Source organism: Narcine bancroftii, chromosome 3 (genome assembly GCF_036971445.1).
Source record: "Narcine bancroftii isolate sNarBan1 chromosome 3, sNarBan1.hap1, whole genome shotgun sequence".
Lineage (NCBI taxonomy): Eukaryota > Metazoa > Chordata > Chondrichthyes > Torpediniformes > Narcinidae > Narcine > Narcine bancroftii.
In genome coordinates, this window is record NC_091471.1 from 323,764,107 (window position 1) to 323,782,176 (window position 18,070).

Consider the following 18,070-nt stretch of genomic DNA (forward strand, 5'->3'; position numbering starts at 1 on the left):
AAAACAGAATTAAACTTTAACTTATTACTTAACCCACCTAACCCTCCTAAAATACTAAGTGCAGGTGTGTGTAATGCACATTTAAGATTAGAAAAGTTCTTGGATCACGTCCAATCTCACTGGTTGCAAGCAAATCTTGCACAGAGGTTAGCATTAACAAAGTTTGCCAATCTTTGGTGCTTAACTGGAAAATGGTTACCACTCAGGAGGGATCTTGCTGGTTTTCAGAGAGAGATTCCTTTTCCAGGACATCCACATCTGATTCCTTCTCAATCAGTCTTTGTGACGAAACTTGCCCCCTTCAGGGTTCTCCAGATGATCCTCTTTCTTTCAGGTCACCTTTCACACTGCCAGTCTCCTCTTTTGACCAGGCAGCCTTCCAAAGTTTGCCAGCTTGTCCCTCTGGAATGGATTTCTGTGTCTCTCTGCTCTGTTTCACTCCATTCCACTCTGAGAGCAAAAATCACATGCTCTCCCAGGCAAGCTGCATTCTGCAACTTTGTTGCTCTCTTTACAAAAAGCATTCTGCAAAAATTCTGTGTTTTAAAATGTATTTGTGTGCAACCAGCTCTAGCAATTCATTCCAAATCATCTCTAAATACTCTGTCACACTGTTGCCAAACAATATGCTTTTATCTATGGTACATGAAGATTAACTCACAGGGCAGGATCCAGCTTCATTTATACCTACCTATAGAGCAGATTGGAGAAGCTGAGGAGACTTATGACTGATAAATCCCAGGATGCCAAAGTTTTGAAGGATGTAGCCGAGGAGATGGAGGATACTCAGTGTGATAGTACAAATTCTATCACCAATGTGTATATGTGAGTGTGGGATCACTGTGATTGGCTGAGAGCGTAGCCACACCTACTGGCAGGTCTTAAAGGATTGCTCCTAGCCAGACTAGGTCATTCTGGACTGGTCGACCTACTTGTGATATGCTCCAATCTTTTAGTTAACAAAAGCCTTGGTTTGGATCAACAAGTCTTTAGTTCTTTCGGCGCGCACTACACTCAGGTTACCATCTCCAGGAATTTTGTAGATTCTAGAATAGTTCCTGCAGATTAAAGGCTGGCAAACATGACCTTATTCTTTATGAAAGAAGGGAGCAACAGAACGATGAAGTTGTTACCTTAAAATCAGTGGGGAATTAAGTGGAATCTGGTTGGAACATGTAAAAAGATGAATAGGATTGAGCAGAGTTAGCATGGATGTATGAAATGGAAGTCATGTTTATCGACTGGAATTGTTTGAGGATAACACCATGACATTTTCAGATGGCTTTTAATGAGGACTCACTCAGCAGGTTGGTGAATGTAGTTAGAACTCATGAGCTATTAGAGAACTGGGGCATGAACTGAAATTTGCTTTCAGGTGTCAGGGCTGTAATAACAGATCTTTCTCATTGTGTATCAATGTCTGGGTCCCAGTGAATTCATGATCAATATCGATGATTAGGTCGAGGACAGCAATTGCCACAAACACAAGCTTACGGATGATGTAAAACAGGGAATGTGGCAGATGGAATTTAAATATGTAGAAATGTGAATTAATTCACCAGGGCACAAACAGAAGGGGAGAGTCATTTTATAAATGTTGAGAGTTTGGGAAATGCTGACAGTCAAGACCAAGTGTCAAGTAATTTCTTAAACCTACACATAATTAGGCCAGTTTTTTTGGTTTAATAGTTGGCATCCGATTGCTTTGTGAGTGTTGAACCTGCTGAGCCAAGATCAAACGTGACTGAAAGTCAGGATTAGAGAGAATCAACGAGAAGGAGAGATTGGACAAAAATGTTGTTCTGGGCCTGTCACATAGCACACTGTTTCCACCGGCCGGGAAGTGAGGCATGTGATTCTGTTGCTGTGGTGCCAAGGTGACTAGAACAGGTAACCTGTGTAAAGAAGGGTCTATTTTGTTACTTTTGAGTACAGCTATGAGGCTAAGGAAGGCAAATCTATGACTGAAAATTTGCTCCTTGCATATCCCAGCTTAAAGATTAAATTCTCTCAGAGCTGACAAAGTGATGAGGTTGTAGAGTCAGATGATTTTTTAAATAAGGTTTGAGAGATATCACAGTGTAATAAGCTCTCGCACCCCACAAGCCCGTGCTACCCAAATACATTCACGTGACCAGTTACCCTACTCACTGGTACAGTATATATTTTTTTAAATGGAAGGAAACAGAACACCCACAGAAACACAGGGAGGACGTACAAGTTCCTTACAGCAGTGGATTCAAAGCCCAGTTACAGGAGCTGCAACAGAGTTGTGCTAACTGTTGTAATCTGTTATCCTCAAACACTCAAAGTGGAGAAAGAACATTCAGGTTGATGTTGAGAGCTGAAAGACTTACTTTATCCCAAGGGGCTTGTCGAAGCAGCAGAAGAAGTGCCAGGAGAATGACATTAAAAGCCATGGCTTTGTGTCAGTCTGGGATCTGGTTCCAAGGCTTGTACATAAACTTTAAGCGAGTCCTTCATTACAGGCCTTGAGGAAATGCTACACTGTCAGTGGTGCTCTACTGCTCTTCAGAGGGTCTGAACTCCATCTGAATGCAAACACATACTAATTAGGGGCAGGGGTAAACCACCCTGCTCCACCATTTAACAATTTGTGTACCTTAGAGCCATTCACCTGCATTATCCCCTTGCCTCTTGATTCCTTGAATATCCCTAATCTTTTACCTTTACCGTCGAACACTACAGCATAGAAACAGACTGTAGGGTGCTTTGTGGAGGGTCATGTGATGCCTCTGGGTGGAGCCTAGTCAGAAGTCGCCACACCTGCTACTCAAGGGTTAGATCTGCCCACATGAGGCTGATATGCCCTGGCAGCTGATGTGTGATTGGTCCTTCAGATGAGGCTGACATATGATTTTTTTCTCGCAGGTCACATTGATGGATCCTGATTAAAAAGCCAAATATTATGCATTCTCTCTCTCTCTCTCTCTCTCTCTCTCTCTTTTCCCCTCCACCTCCCCTTGCTGCTGGGGTATCACTGAAATCCAGGCTGCAGGCCATGAGCAGCTCCAGAGGGCCAAATGCAATGGGCACATCCCAGATCCTGAGCAGCATCAACACTGGAGATCAGCTTAATATACTTGTTTAGTTATGCAGTATACACTGTTTGTGGGTTGTGGGTGCTGAACAGGTTAAGTCCTTGTTTCTCGGTGTATCGGGCCTGTGGTTGGTGGCTGCTAAACAAGTTAAGTCCTTGTTTCTCGGTGTATCGGGCCTGTGGTTGGTGGGTGCTGAACAAGTTAAGTCCTTGTTTCTCGGTGTATCGGGCCTGTGGTTGGTGGGTGCTGAACAAGTTAAGTCCTTGTTTCTTGGTATACCATGTCTATGGATGGTGGGTGCTGAAAAAGTTAAACCCTTGTCTTAGTGTTCTGTGCCTGTGTGCTGTATACATTAGTCTGTCAGTGTATGGGCTTTTTGTGAATGTCCATGTGTAAATAAAGGCCACTGTTTGTTTATAACATATGTCCAGCCTTGATTCTATTTGAACCCATCATACCTATTCTGAATACAACACAGGCCCTTCACCCCATCTAGTCTATGCTTAACTATTATTCTGCCTTGTTCCATTGACTTGCACCTGGACCATATCCCTCCATACCCCTTTCATCTTTTTTTTAAACTTTATTTATTTAAAAGATCATTAAGAAAAAACAGTATACAATCCAGTAAGAACAATTTTGTATAAGTATATATATAAAAGAAAACACACACAAAAAAAACCACCTTTCCACCCCATCAGCCAGATCTCTTAAGGAGAACCAAGAATATAAACAAAAAAAAAACTTAAAAATCAAAGTACATCCAAATGCATATATTCCAAATAAGGTAGCCACTTATTAGCAAAAAAAAGAATAATGATCATGCAAATTACATGTAATTTTTCCCATAATAATACAAGCTTTGAATTCATTAGCCAGTGTATTATATCTTCTTCTTTGGCTTGGCTTCGCGGACGAAGATTTATGGAGGGGGTAAAAAAGTCCACGTCAGCTGCAGGCTCGTTTGTGGCTGACCAGTCCGATGCGGGACAGGCAGACACGATTGCAGCGGTTGCAAGGGAAAATTGGTTGGTTGGGGTTGGGTGTTGGGTTTTTCCTCCTTTGCCTTTTGTCAGTGAGGTGGGCTCTGCGGTCTTCTTCAAAGGAGGCTGCTGCCCGCCAAACTGTGAGGCGCCAAGATGCACGGTTTGAGGCGTTATCAGCCCACTGGCGGTGGTCAATGTGGCAGGCACCAAGAGATTTCTTTAGGCAGTCCTTGTACCTTTTCTTTGGTGCACCTCTGTCACGGTGGCCAGTGGAGAGCTCGCCATATAATACGATCTTGGGAAGGCGATGGTCCTCCATTCTGGAGACGTGACCCATCCAGCGCAGCTGGATCTTCAGCAGCGTGGACTCGATGCTGTCGACCTCTGCCATCTCGAGTACCTCGACGTTAGGGGTGTGAGCGCTCCAATGGATGTTGAGGATGGAGCGGAGACAACGCTGGTGGAAGCGTTCTAGGAGCCGTAGGTGGTGCCGGTAGAGGACCCATGATTCGGAGCCGAACAGGAGTGTGGGTATGACAACGGCTCTGTATACGCTTATCTTTGTGAGGTTTTTCAGTTGGTTGTTTTTCCAGACTCTTTTGTGTAGTCTTCCAAAGGCGCTATTTGCCTTGGCGAGTCTGTTGTCTATCTCATTGTCGATCCTTGCATCTGATGAAATGGTGCAGCCGAGATAGGTAAACTGGTTGACCGTTTTGAGTTTTGTGTGCCCGATGGAGATGTGGGGGGGCTGGTAGTCATGGTGGGGAGCTGGCTGATGGAGGACCTCAGTTTTCTTCAGGCTGACTTCCAGGCCAAACATTTTGGCAGTTTCCGCAAAGCAGGACGTCAAGCGCTGAAGAGCTGGCTCTGAATGGGCAACTAAAGCGGCATCATCTGCAAAGAGTAGTTCACGGACAAGTTTCTCTTGTGTCTTGGTATATACTAATACTAATCGCTATATTATCTTTTCATGTACTAGCTGCACATTTTCATGCCACAGACAACACTATTCGTGCAAATGCAATTTGAAACTTATCCAACCCTAATCCTCTTAAAAGAACCATTAGAAAAATAGATGGGTCTAATGGTAACTTAATATTATATAATTTTTCCAAAACTAACCTAATTTCTTCCCAAAATGGTTGTACTTTAACACAGGACCAAACAGCATGTAAAACAGTTCCAGTACATAAACTACATCTAAAACAAGAATCTGAATTGCTAAAACCTTATTTTTTCGATTTCTCCGGAGTTAAATATAACTGATGTAAAAAATTATAATTAACCATTCCATATCGAACATTTGTCAATTTAGTTACATTATCATAACACATATCCGCCCAGTAATCTTCCGGAAAAATAAAAATTAAATATTTTTCCCATTTAAGCTTAGACTTCTCCCAATCTGGTTTATCCATACTATCTTGTAACACTTGATACATAACTGAAATATAACCCTTCTTTGGTATAGAGGAAATCAAAGATTCAAATTTTGTCAAAACAGGTAGAATCATCTCTTTACCATAGATATCTTTTACCAAAGCTCTGTTGGTTATAAACAAACAAAGAATTTTCAGAGATATCAAATCGTTCCCTCAATTGGTTAAAAGAAAGAATCAAAACAATCCTGCAATATCTTTATATCCTTTGAGTCCCAACTCTTTAAATGATTATTTAACATTTAAAAAGGAATAAACTGATTATTATATAATAGGGTTAAAATTGATAATTTATCTTTTGATCCTAGAACCTTATTCATTCTAGTCCATACCTTTAACAAATGTTTTAATATTAGCATATTATATTCCTGCAATTTATATTCCATCAAAATATAAATTGATGCACCTCAACTTCAAAAATATAAGCCATCTCCACTTTTACCCAACTTGGAGATTGGTCCAAGTCCATCAATCTACTAATAAATTTCAACTGAGCTGCTTCATAATAATTTTGAAAATGAGGTAACTGGAGTCCACCCAATGCATATCTCCATGTGAGTTTATACAATGCTACCCGTGGTAATTTACCTTTCCATAAAAATTCTCTCACAACTTATTTAAATCCTGAAAAAAACCTTTTGAAAGGGAACATGGTATCGATTGAATTAAATATTGGATTCGAGGAAAAATGTTCATCTTAATACAATTTACTCGACCAATTAAAGTTAAAGGAAGGTCTTTCCATTTAATTAAATCTGCTTCAATCTTTTTTAATAAAGAAACATAATTTAACTTATATAATGATTGATAATCAGCATTTACAGTTATTCCTAAATATTTAATTTTATCGGACCATTTCAATTTTATAATATTTTTATGCTCTGAATAATCACCCTCTCCAACTGGCAAAATTTCACTCTTATCCCAATTAACTTTATATCTAGATAGTTCTCCAAATTGCAATAGACATTCTTGCAAATGTGGCAATGACTGTTTTGGTTCTGTCAAGTATATCAAAACATCATCTTCAAATAGATTAATCTTATATTCCTCATCCATAACTCTCAGCCCTCTTATCTTTTCATTCTGTCTTATTGTCTAGCTAATGGTTCAATAGCCAATTCAATCAAGGCTGGTGACAATGGACACCCTTGCCGGATCGAACGTGTCAATTTGAATGGTAAAGAAACTTGACCATTTGTCACCACCCTAGCAATTGGGTTTGTATATAAAGCTTTAATCCAACCAATAAAAAAAGGGAAAAATTTAAACTTCTCTAACACCTTAAATAAAAAATCCCATTCAACCCTATCAAAGGCTTTTTCTGCATCTAGCATGGTTGGGCTGCTTTCGATATGCATTGACCAAAGTTAGCAATTGAGGAATATTATCTGATGCATTCCTATTCTTAATAAAAACCTGTTTGATCAATGTGTATCAACTTAGGTAAATACTTAGGTAGCCGATTTGCTAATACTTTTGCTATAATTTAGCATTTCACATGATCCTATATGCTCTGAGTTTGTGAGGAAGGACAAACAGGGGACAAAACATAAAGGGAGCCAGTTAGAAGGGTTGAAATGTATCTATTTCAACACGAGAAGTATTGGGAATGGATCATTTTGTGAATGCTTTATTATAATTTTATAACCTACATTCAATAAAGAAATAGGTCTATATGAAGACACTTTCAATGGATCTCGATCTTTTTTGGAATTACAGTAATTAAAGCACTCAAACAAGATTCCAGTAACACCCACTCTTCAGTTATTTGTTGTAATACAACCCCAAATACAAAAGATAAGTCTTCATAAAAAAAATTTATAAAATTCCACGGAGAATCCATCATCCCTCGGTGACTTTCCATTTGGCACCTCCTGTATAGCCTCCTTAATCTCAAAATCTGTAAATGGAGATTCCAATTCCATAACATCTTCCTCCCCTAATACCAGTATCATTAATTTAGATAAATAAGATTCAATAGAACCGTTATCCTGTTTCCCCACAGAAGTATATAATTTTTGATAAAATGAATAAAACTGGTCATTGATTTCCTGAGGTTTATAAGTAACTATTGAATTCTTTTTAACTGCATTAATAGTCCATGAAACCTGTTGTTTTTAATTGCCATGCAAGTACCTTATGTGCCCTCTCACCCAATTCATAATAACGCTGCTTAGATCGATTAATTAAATGTTTAAGTTGATAAGTTTGCAATGTATTATAATGTAATTTCAAGTTTGCCTGAGCCGCTTTTTTTTCTGTCACATTTTTCTAAAATTCCCTCTCTAACTCAGAAATTTATTTCTCTAATTCTAAACTCTCTGCCATTTATTGTTTCTTAATTTACTCTTGTAGTATAACTAATAATCTGCCCTCTTAAATAAGCTTTCAGAGCCTCCTATAATACAAAATGACTATCTACAGAATTAACATTCTCAGTAACAAACTCTGTTTTTTTCACTAACATTGTATTAAACCTCCATCCGTAGGATGAACGTACCACTTCTGAACTTACACAAGAAAAAAACAATAAAGAATGATCCGATGTAGTCCTACTTTTGTACTCAGCCTGTAATATTCTACACTGTAAATGTGCCGATATAAAAAAAATCTATTCTGGAAAATGAATCATGTCAAAATGAATAAAAAGAAAAATCTTTCTCTGTAGGATTAACTCTTCTCCAAATATCCACCAAATTTAATCTTTTATCAAAGCCCCAATTTGTATCACCATATTTGATTTCCTTATACTTTTCGGAGATCTATCCAATAAAGGTTCCAAAACACAGTTGAAGTCTCCCCCAACTAAGATATTTGCATTAGCCTTATATAACAACAAAAAAGCTTCTGAAATAAAACATTCATCATCTATATTAGGTGCATAAACATTAAGCAAAGTCCAAGATTCAGCAAACATTTTACAGTTCACCCTCAAAACTCTCCCAGCATTTCCCTCCAAAGGTTGTAATTGAAATGGCAAACTCTTATGAATTAAAATTGCTATGCCTCTCACCTTAGAATTAAAGGAAGAAGAAAACACATGACCAACCCAATCCCTCTTCAATTTCAAGTGTTATTTTTCAGTCAAATGTGTTTCTTGCAAAAAAGCAATGTCGACTTTCATTTTTTTTAATATAGGCCAAAACTCATTTCTGCTTAATTGGATTATTCAACCCCTGAACATTATAAGTTGCAAATTTCAAATTAGACATTTCTACAAACTAACAATATATTCACCCACTATAAAATATCGCTCCCCTTATAAATCCTTAAAATTACAATCCCTCCCCTATAAAATGTCAAGAAAATAAATAAAGAAAAAATCACCCCTAAATAAAAACACTCAAAGGTAGTAACACCCTAAAAATCTGGGTGTGGTAAACCCCACTAGCAGCAGATGACTGTCAAAGATTTCAGTGCCATCCACCCATTGCCCAGCCAGACATACATACATTATTCAATTAAACATAATCAAATACAGTAAATATATTCAACCCAATGACTCCAGTCCCAATGATTGTCCCGGGTCTTCAATATCAAGAAGACTTTGTGTCAGCTCTTCTTTCTTCCCATTCTTCCCATTCCCATGCCCATTTCCATTCGCCCTTCTTTTTGCTTGGAAATCTAGCAACAAATTGGCAAAAATTAATGCATCATGGTCATTTTTTAAAAATTGAGATTGAAAATTACCATAAATAACTTTTAACACAGCAGGATAGCGAAAAGCAAATTTATAACCCTTCCGCCAGAATACTTCTTTAGCTGAATTAAATTCCTGACATCGCCAAATAACTTCTTGACTCAAATCTTCATTAAAAATACTCTATTATTTTGAATCATCATTGTAGATTGACTTTGTCGGGCCTCTTGCACCACCAGTCATAATATCATTTCTCTATCTTGATATTTCAAACAACGAATTAAAACCGCCCGTAGCGATTGTCCCGGAAACGGCTTCTTTCTTAATGCTCTATGTCCTCGATCCAACTCTAAACCTTCTTGAAAAAACTCCTTGCCCAACATCTCAGGAATCCATTTCTTAAAAAATTTTATCGGGTCGGAACCTTCAATATCTTCTGGAAGACCCACTATTTTCACATTATTCCTCCAATTTTGATTTTCCAGTGAATAAATTCTTCAGTAAATCATTCTGCTGAATTCCCCAGTCCACAAAAGAATCTTCCACTTTTTCCATTTTTTCCCTATTACATTCAACTTGATTTTTACATTCAAACAAAGCTGCTTCAATTTAAAAAAAATTATCTTGTACTGTATCAACTGATTTTATACATCTATTAACATAACTACAGACATATCTTGCTTCATATTTGTCAAGTCTTCACACATATAACTCATTTTAATTTTTACATCCAAAAATCCTCGAGACATCTGTTTAAACATATTGTCCATTTGACCCCTTTGATCTATGTAGCCTTCCAAACTTTTCTTAAATGTCAGAATTGAATCCACATTCACCACTTCACATGATCCTATATGCTCTGAGTTTGTGATGAAGGACAAACAGGGGTCAAAACATAAAGGGAGCCAATTAGAAGGGTTGAAATGTATCTATTTCAACACGAGAAGTATTGGGAATAAAGGGGATGAACTAAGAGAATGGATCAGTGCGTTTTGTTTTTGTGAATGCTTTATTTAAATTTCTGTACTAATATTCCACATCAGTTATACATGCTACATATTATACCCCAATGCAACCCACCAACCCCCTACTCCCCACATAATAATAATCCCTAGGAAAGAAAAAGCAAAAAAGGAAAAGATTGAAATAAGAACACAGAGAAAAACAAACCAGGTTACCAAAATATCACCACTATTCACACAACCTTGCCTTCTCAATATCATCATTTATTTATCCCAAGGAGTTAGCAAGGTTTCATTAGGTTCAGGGAAAGCTCTTTATAAATTAATACCTACAATATGTAAGTATGGGCACCAAATTTTCAAAAAGGTATCAAATTTATCCCTTAAATTATATGTAGTTTTCTCAAGAGGTATACATCTATGTATTTCTGCATGCCAACTTCCATTCCAAAATGGAAATCTGATTTCCTTTTCACTGCTGTACATTTGCTTGTGACTGTTAATGCAATTTTCACAGATAATTTTGGAAAAAAATCTATTTCACTTTTGGTCTTATTGCCAGAATATTACCCAATAAGAAAAGCCTTGGGTCTTGTGGAAATGTAACTTCTATAATTTATTCCAGAAATTTTCCCAACTATCCAAAATAGCCTCAATTTTGAACATGATCATGTAAAATATAAAAAAACCTACCTCTGTGGCTGGGAAGGAGCTTAAGAAAGCACTCAGGAGAGCTTGAAGGGGACATGAGAAGGCCTCAGCATGTCTTTCTACTTCTTTGGCTTGGCTTGGCTTCGCGGATGAAGATTTATGGAGGGCTAATCTTTGTGAGGTTTTGCAGTTGGTTGTTTTTCCAGACTCTTTTGTGTAGTCTTCCAAAGGTGCTATTTGCCTTGGCGAGTCTGTTGTCTATCTCGTTGTCGATCCTTGCATCCGATGAAATGGTGCAGCCGAGATAGGTAAACTGGTTGACCGTTTTGAGTTTTGTGTGCCCGATGGAGATGTGGGGGGGGGGCTGGCAGTCATGGTGGGGAGCTGGCTGATGGAGGACCTCAGTTTTCTTCAGGCTGACTTCCAGGCCAAACATTTTGGCAGTTTCCGCAAAATAGGACGTCAAGCGCTGAACATCTGGCTCTGAATGGGCAACTAAAGGGATTAAGGAGAAGCCCCAAGGTGTTCTATGTGAAGAACAGAAGGATAACGAGAATGAAGATGGGGGGCCGGTTAAGAATAATGGAGGCAATATATGCCTGGAGGTGGTGGAGGTTAGGGAGGTATGTATACTTTGCTTCAGTATTCTCAAAAGAAAATGACCTTGATCAGGGTCAGATCAGAATAGAGCAGGCCTGTGTGCTGGACAATAAAGGAGATTTGTGAAGAAGAAGTGTTGGATCTTCTTAAAAATGATTAAAATTGCCAAGTTCTGGGTCTGGTCACAATATACCCCAGGTCACTGTGGAAGGTGAGAGAAGAGATAGCTAGGGCAGTAGCATTGATCTTTGAGTCTTCCTTGACCGCAGTGGAGGTGCCGGAGGATTGGAGAATGGCAAATGTGGCCTCCTTGTTTAAAAAAGGTAATGTGGAGAATCTGGAAGTTATAGACCAGTAAGTCACATATTAGTGGTGTGCAAACTATTGGAGAAGATTCCATGGCAGACATTCAGTAAGTCATGAGACTTGGGATCCATAAGATTTTGGCTGTGTGTATTAAACATTTTCTTGTGTGTAGAAAGCAGGGAGTCCTAGTAGAAGGAAAGTATTCTGCCCGGAGGTCGTTCACTAGTGGAGTGCCGCAGGGATCTGCTCTGGGTCCCCTGCTCTTTGCGATTTTTATAAATGACCTGGATGAGGAGGATGAAGGATGGATCATTAAGTTTATGGATGATATGAAGGTTAGAGGAGTTGTTGATGGAGCTGAAGGTGGTCCTAGGTTACAAGAGGATATAGACAGGATGCAGAGTTGAGCAGAAAAGTGGCAGATGGATTTCAATCTGGATAAGTGTGAGGTGATGTATTTTGGAAGGACAAACCAGAAAGCTGAATACAGGGTTAATGGTCAGTTACTTAAGAGTGTGGGTGAACAGAGAGTCCTTGGAGTCCATACATCTCTCAAGGTCACTGCAAATGTTGATAGTTAAGAAGGATTATGGGATGCCTATGGGCTTCATTAATGGGGAGATTGAGTTCAAGAGCAGAGAGATCATGTTGCAACTCTACAATTCTCAGGTGAGACCACACAAAGTAGTGTGTTTAGTTCTGGTCACCTGGAGAGGATGCAGAGGAGATTTATCAGGATGTTACCTGGATTGACAAGTAAGTCTTATGAGGCATCGCTAGCAGAGCTGGGACTTTCCTCTTTTTTTTTTAAATTTTTTATTTTTCACACCATAAATCACATTAGCCATGATATACACTATTTCTTTTTCACACATATACAGTGACTTTTTCTTCCCCCCCCCTCCTCCCAAGCCACCCCCCCCCCCACCCCCCTCTCATCCATTTTAGGTATACAATCGAAGTGTAGAAGGATGAGTAGAGACTTGATTGAGGTCTACAGGATTATGAGAGCCATAGATAAGGTGAACAGTCAGCACCTGTTTCCCAGGGCAGGATCAGCTGGTGACGAGGCAAGGAACCAACACAGGCAGTGGGATGCTCACGATGGCAGTCAAGGGCCCACATCAGGCTGTGGTCTGCTGAAAATTAGTTTGAGACTGGCTGAAGGGGAACCAGGTACCAGAATCGGGAGGGTACTAGAGGTTTCCTGAGGTTTGCATCTGGAGCTCGGTTGCTGATGGTTTGGAATGGACCCTGTATGGCTGCAGAGGCTGAGGGAGCACTGGAGGTGAATCCACGGAGGGTGATTCCACTGGAGGTGACTCCCGGGGGGATTCTCTCTTGCTTCTCTTTCTCTGGCTGTAAGGGACGCCGGTGAATTTCAGCTGATAGCGAATTTCTCTCGACATCATAGCAGAAGTTTCATGTAATGTCATGGGTGGGGGGGTGTGGCAGTGCTAATCTTTTAGGTGCCAGAGCTCTCCAAGAACGATGAAAAGGAGGTGCCAGAGGCACCCCATGAGGTTCTGGAGCTGCCCCTTAAAGTGCCAGAGTGGCCCTCTGGTAAGATCCAGCACTGCACCCCTGAATATCACATTTTCTGTTTTTCAATATGACAATAAAATACTCTTAAATCTTGAATCCTGAATAATCTGTGCTTCAACACATGGAACTAAGTTATCACCAAGATGTCCTTGGAATAGCCTTGTAACTCATTCAGATTTTAGATTTATTGTCAGAGGTCATAGATGTCATCACATGCAACCCTGACATTCCTTTTTCCTGCGGGCGTGGCAGAATTATCACTAATATGTAGTACAAAAAATAAACTGTACACAGAGTAAACATGTAAACAACCAAAAGAACTGTAAACAGAAAATGAATGTAAACAAACTGACTGTGCAATACAGAGAGAGCAAAGAAAATCAATAAAGTGCATGTGCGAGTCCTTAAATGAATCCCTGATTGAGTTTATTGTTGAGTCTGATGGTGGAGAGGAGGCAGCTGTCTCCTGAACGTGGTGGTGCAAGTCTTGTGGCCCCTATAGTTACATTTCCCATTCAAGTTTAGTTTAATTTGTACAAAAACAAACCACACAGTCTAACAGAATCAACATATGCAAGAATTAATCAACATGCCCTCCTTTTGTCATTTCTATCTTATGGATCAAAAAACATGAAAAGGGCTCTTTTGCCCGTAAAGTCTGCACTGAACATGATGTCCAAATTAAACTAAGACTCTGCTGCTTGCACGTGATACATAACCCTCGATTCCCTGCATATTCATCTGTCTGCCTAGAAAGTTCTAAAATGCTAGTATCATATCTGCTTCCATCGCTACCCCTGGCAGCACCTTGCAGGCACTCACCACTTCCTGTGTCAAAAATCTACCCTCCGCTTCTCCTTTAAATTCCCACCACCCCTCATCCACCCCCACCTCAAAGTTACGTGTGTGACTCTTTCACCCTGGTTAAAGATTCCAACTGTCTACCTTATCAATGCCTCGCACAATCTTATAAACATCAATCAGGTCTCCCTCAGCCTCAGACACTCCAGAGAAAACAACCCAAGTTTGTCCAATCCTGGCAGCATCCTGGTAAATCTCTTCTGCACATTTTCCAAAGTCTCCACGTCCTTCCTGTAATGGGGCGACCAGAATTTTACACACAACTCCAAGCATCATCTAACCAAAGTTTGAAACAACTGTGACATCACCTTCTTCAGCTGGTACTCAACAACGTGACAACGAAGGGAAGCAGGAACACACTGGCTTTACCTCCTGTTTGATTTATTGACACTCCTAAGAAATGCAGAAAAGAGCTAATATTTGCAATAAGCCTTGTGTCTGTTCTTTATTGGCAGTTTGTCACTGTATAAATGGTTGCTATACTTTTGTGTTTTTCCCTCTTATTCCTGTGTATGTATGAAAGAAGATATATCTCAGACTTTGATGAAACCGCAAAACCTTCAGCATTATATTCTAAGTTCTAAGCACCTTAAATGGTGGCTGGGCAGAATGAGCCCTGGTTGTCACTAAGAGCTGGTTATCTGATGCTACTGACTGGCTTTGCATTCCCTGCTGTGGTGATATTTACAGATATTCCTCACTTCAGACTTGTAAACACCGTTTCTTTGTTTCTTGCAAAGGCTTTTCAGAATCGGTATCAGTCAGAATTTATTGTCACACGTGTCACAGAATGTGTTGTTTTGTGGCAGCATCATGGTGCATTACAGCTGCCAAACTTGCTATAAATCACTATTTAAAAAGTTAAATAAATTAGTACAAAAGAAAAGAAAAAGTGAGGTGGAGCCTATCATTCATCCAGAAATCTGATGGTAGAGGGGCAGAAGCTGTTGGGTGCTCGTCTTCAGGCTCCTGCACCTCCTTCCCGATGGTAGCAGTGAGAAGAGGGCACCGCCTGGGCGGTGAGGGTCCTTGAGGAGAGAGGCTGTGTAATATTAGAAAGTTAGTGTAATTGGTTCTAAATCAGTCTAAATTCTAACTGTAACTGTACAATTAAGTTGAGTAAAGCTTGGAAAACAGCCACCAAGTTTTTTTCATTCTCACAACAATTTACTCAACTTAATTGGCAAGCCTGGAGACAGCGTGGAGACCCAAGTACTTAGACACTGACCTCAGCTCACTGACAGCTGCCAAGGAGCGTACGATTTTCATGAACTACGTTGACGACTATAGGGACAAGATAGCGAACAAGTACAGAGCACTATTGGGCTATGTGAGTTGCAACATTTTCGAATATAGAAGGATGTGAAAATTTTGACTCAGTTATGTCTAAGTTGGACAGTTTATACGTGAAGACTCCCAATGAGGTTTTTGCCAGACATTTACTGGCTACCAGGCGGCAGAAGCCAGGAGAATCGTTAGATTATTTCTTTAGGGAGTCGGAAAAATTAAAGAGAAACTGTAATTTTCAAGATGGTGCGGAGCCGTGTGGGAACGAGGCAGTGTGTGGCGCGTTCATCGCTGGCATTGCCTCACCTGCAATGCACCAGCGTCTCTTAGAAAACAAAACATTGGACTTACAGACTGCTTATAACCAAGCTTCTGCGTTAGACATAGCTGAGCACAATAATGATGCAAATGCTACCCCAGCCGTCCATACAGCTGCTGTAGGGAACCCGGGACCATCACAGGTACGGCAGGTATGTGAGAAGGATTCTTCAGTAGGGCGGCCTGATCACCTTGAAGCTGCGTTTGAGAAACCAGCTGTGGCCGCCACTTATAATACAAAATGGAAATGTTTCTTCTGTGATTTCTCTCACCATTCACAGGATCACTCTCCAAGAAGGGACGTTATCCCTTGGTGCAAATCCAAGTTCAGTGGCACCAGTGGTCAATTCTTAGGTACTGGCTAAACTTACTAATGTGCCACGAGGACTCACTCAAGTCAATACCTTTGTGACTATGAATGGTAAAAGGTTGTGCTCTGCTGGATTCATGCAGCACTGATATTTACATTAGTAAGAAAGTCACATGGGAACTCAGAGCTCAGTAAGCTCAGAAAACTTTAAACACTAGTCCCGAAGGATATGTTGTTGTTGACCTAACTCTTCGTCTTAATAGCCAGTCATATGCTGTCACACGACTTGGTGTATTGAAGGATCAGTGTTCTGACGTAATACTTGGCCAGGGTTTCCAGCGTCAGTATCTGAGCGTGAAATTAGAATGCGGAGGACCCTTGTGTGAGCGAATGGTGAACGGTGCCAATCATGACCATGCACTGACAGCAGTAGAAATAGAAGAGCCATCCTTTTCCCAAACTTATCACCAAGGTGTAAACCAATTGCTGCCAAATCAAGACACTTCAGCAAAGATAATCAGGACTTCATTGGAGAGGAAATTCGGCAATTACTTTCAGAAGGCATGATGGAGATGTGCCTATCACCATGGCGAGCCCAAGTGGTAGTGGTGATGGATCCTACCCACCGACACAAGAAGTGAACGTGTGAGGATTATACACAATCAATATACAGAATTGAATGCTTACCCCTTGCCAAGATTGGAAAAATGGTGATCAAAAGGGTCATATAACAAGTATACGGATTTTGAAGCCAACGGATGATTATATCAATTTTGTAGGATTCAGAAATGGGGTAACTGCCTTCCAGTGAGCTGTGGACAAGTTAATTAATACTTTGATAATATCACTATTGCTGGACATACACAAGAAGGACATGATCAAAATGGAAAGAAATTCCTAAAGACTATCATTGAGAGGCACTAACAGTTAATGATTCCAAGACTGTGGAGTCTGTGGTACTTTATGGGGATGGTATCAATAAGCCAGATCCTGAGAGACTTCTCCCACTACAAGAGCTTCTTCCACCAGTAAATTTGCGATCCTTAAAAAGGGCACTCAGGCTGTTTGCTCATTATGCCAAATGGATTCATGGATTTTCTAACAAGATTCAACCGACGGTAAATACAGAGAAGTTTGCCCTGAACATCCTTAACTTACTAAAGAGAGAGTTGGAGGAAGCCACCCTGCACTCGGTGGATGAAAACTTACCCCTTTGAGGTGGAGTGTGATGTATCTGAAGTGGCTGTTTCCGCTGTCCTTCACCAAGGAGGATGGCCGGTTGCATTCACTGCAACAAGGAAGCTCCACCACATTGTAGAGAAAGAAGCGACTGCCATCATTGAGGCAGTGAGCAAAGGGAGTCACTTCCTGGCATGGCGTCACTTTAGCTTGGTTACTGATCAGAGGGTCAGTGGCCTTTATGTTTGACAGTCAAACACACACAAAGACAAGGAATGCAAAGATTTAAGAATGGAGGCTGGAACTTGGAGATTTTTTTTGAATATTTTAAATTTTCAAAGACTCGTACAAATTCAAACAACCTCTTTCTGCAATAATATACAACATACAAAGACTATTTTATCCCTGTGATAGTACAGATTCTATCACCAATGTGTATATGTACAGATTGTAGTGGAAGATGACTGTGATTGGCTGAGAGTGAGTGTAGCCACACCTACTGGCAGGTCTTAAAGGATTGCTGCTAGCCAGACCAGGTCATTCTGGACTGGTCGACCTACTTGTGATATGCTCCAGTCTTTTAGTTAATAAAAGCCTTGGTTTGGATCAACAAGTCTTTGGTTCTTTCAACACGGTCTACAATCCCCTCCCTCCTGTACCCTAATGCATAGAAGAGAAGATTATTTAAATTAAACAAATACAAAGAACTAATGTTTGGTTAAGTCACAAACCCTTAAAAATCCAAAGAAACCTGTGTGGTGCTCTGGGGAGGTGAAGTAAATCACAGCCGATGGTCATTAACGACTGTTTCCGTGTGCCCCTTTAAGTACAGCTTGAGGTCAGTTACCTGGTGCATTGTGACATCATAATTCCTGCCCAGGGCGTGCGCTGGAAGGGATGCAGGAGTCAAGAAGAAACCCC

At 40.2% G+C, this 18,070-nt stretch overlaps 1 long non-coding RNA gene across 1 annotated transcript; it reads right to left on the minus strand.

Annotated features, from left to right (window-relative positions):
* Positions 1–8,961: 8,961 nt before the first annotated feature.
* Positions 8,962–17,956, minus strand: LOC138756558 (uncharacterized). Its single transcript, XR_011353156.1, has 3 exons — positions 17,881–17,956; positions 17,180–17,386; positions 8,962–9,114 (listed from the first exon to the last, which is right to left on the minus strand). It is a non-coding gene; the product is annotated as an uncharacterized lncRNA (long non-coding RNA).
* Between the last annotated feature and the right edge of the window lie 114 nt (positions 17,957–18,070).